A 2,490-nucleotide genomic window follows, 5' to 3' on the forward strand; every position below is an offset into this window, starting at 1 on the left:
AAGCTGGTCAACTACCTTTTGGGTTAAAGCAACACCTGTCTAGAGTTCCTATTTGATCATGTCACTCTTTCATGGCTCCCCATTTCCTCTCCAACTCCTGAGTCTGGCAAACAAGACTTTTCATGATTTGAGCCTGTCCGTCTCTCTTGGTTGACTTGTTGCCACTCCTCTCTCTCTACAGTAGATTGATTTGGAGGCACCAAAAAAAAAAAAAAAAAAAAAAAAAGACCAAATTCTCCCTCCTTGTGTTCACATGATTTGCAAAATGGTTATGCAGCTTCTCTCATCAAGGGGTGGAGTCTATTTCCTTGCCCCTTGACTCTAGGCTGGCTATGTGACTTGCTTTGGCTTTTAATACACTGGAAGTGGCCCTGTGTCAATTCTGGGCCTAGGTCTCAAGAGGTCTGGAGTACTTCTGCTCTCTCTTGGAACCCTGCCACCACCATGTGGACATGCCAGGCTAGTCTGCTGGAGAATGGGAGCTTATTTGGAAGACAGCCCAGTCGTCACAGCCAAGGCTATCCTAGACCAGTCTACAGCTAGCTGATGCCTAGGCATGCAAGAGAGAGCCGCCTGCCCAGCTCTCAGCCGACTGCCAATACATGAATGAGCCTGACTGAAATAAGAACTGCTCAACTGACCCATAGACTCACGAGCAACAATAATGCTATTATTATTTCAAGCCACTGAGTTTTGCCATGGATTGTTATACAGCAATAGCTAATTGGTACACCCTTAATTCCATCTCTGTACACCGTGGGCTCTAGCCAGACTATATCTCTTGCTGTTTTCTGTGTGTGCCATCCTTATTTTTACTTTTGGCCTTTGAACAGGTGGGTTCCTTTGGCTGAGATGCTCTCATCTTCCAATTTTACACTCTGCTTGGCTAAAGTGTATCCATGTTTCATGATTTGGCATAGATGTGTTTTGCTTCTCCCAGCAAGTTTTGCTTCTCTCTCATCATGACTCGGTTAGCTGTCACTACTGGCAAAAGATCTCTCCTGGACCTAACTCTAGTCAGGCTCCTCTAAATCCTGGAGGCCTTGAGCTTCAGAGTCCATCCTTGTTGGACTCACATCACTGAGTTTTAGCAAGAATCTTGTTAAGTCAGTGCAGTGGTTTGAATGTGTCCTCAAAAGCTAATGTGCTGGAAACACTTAATCCCCAATGCAGCAGTGCTGGGAGATGGGGACTAATAAGAGGTGATTTTGTCATGAGGGCTCCACCCTCATGAATGGATTAATGCTGTTATCACAGGAGTGCTTTTGTTATCATGAGAATGAATTTATTTAAAAAGTGAGCTCAGGCTGGGTACAGTGGCTCATGCCTGTAATCCTAGCACTTTGGGAGGCTGAGGTGGGCAGTTTGCCTGAGGTCAGGAGTTCAAGGCCAGCCTGGGCAAAATGGTGAAACCCCATCTCTACTAAAATACACACACACACACACAAATTAGCCAGGCATGGCTGTATGCGCCTCTAGTCCCAGCTACTCAGGAGGCCGAGGCAGGTTAATTTCTTGAACACAGAAGGAGGAGGTTGCAGTGAGCCACGATCGCACTACCGTACTCCAGCCTGGGTGACAGAGCAAGACTCTGTCTCAAAAAAAAAAAAAAAAAAAAACATTGAGCTTAGCCTCTTCTCTTACCTTTTCACCTTCTGCCATGGGATGACGCAGCAAGAAGACCCTCACCAGATGTGGACCTCTTGACCTTGGACTTCCCAGCCTCCAGTGCTGTAAGAAGTATTTCTTTTCTTTTCTTTTTTACATTTTTTTGAGACAGGGTCTTGCTCTGTCACCCAGGCTGGAGTGCAGTGGGATAATCATGGCTCACTGCAGCCTTGACCTCCTGGGCTCAAGCGATCCTCCTGCCTCAGCTCCCTGAGTAGCTGGGACCACAGGTGTGTGCCACAATGCCTGGCTAATTTTTTATTTTTAGTAGAGACAAGGTCTCACTATGTTGCCCAGGCTAATCTTGAACTCTTAGGCTCAAGCAATCCTCCTGCCTCAGCTTCCCAAAGTGCTGGGATTACAAGTGTGAGCCACTGCACCCAGCTATTTCTTTTCTTTATAACTTACCCAGTCTGTGGTATTCTGTTATAGTAACACAAAATGAACTAAGACAGTAAGTTTATGGAGAATCCTCACCCTCGATATCTGATCACCCTGGCCTGCCTTTAGCAAGAATCCCATTAGGTTAATTTAGCAAGAATTATCCTACCCTCTTAGTGATTTCCCATCCATTCATGCCTCTGCCCTGCTTCTTGGCCAAAATCGCCACTTTTGTTTTTGTCGTATTTGGAGTTGTGCCCAATCTCCCTCCCCTACTGCAAAACCCCATTACAGTAGTCTTTTGAATAAAGTGTTCCTTATCAGGATCAAAATAACTCTTTTCATTTACCACTGTCACGTAGCCACCCAACAGGTTAATTTGCCACTGGACAGATACAGACAATTTATCAAGACAGGAATTGCAATATAGAAAGAGTTTAA

Source organism: Macaca fascicularis, chromosome 6 (assembly GCF_037993035.2).
Source record: "Macaca fascicularis isolate 582-1 chromosome 6, T2T-MFA8v1.1".
Lineage (NCBI taxonomy): Eukaryota > Metazoa > Chordata > Mammalia > Primates > Cercopithecidae > Macaca > Macaca fascicularis.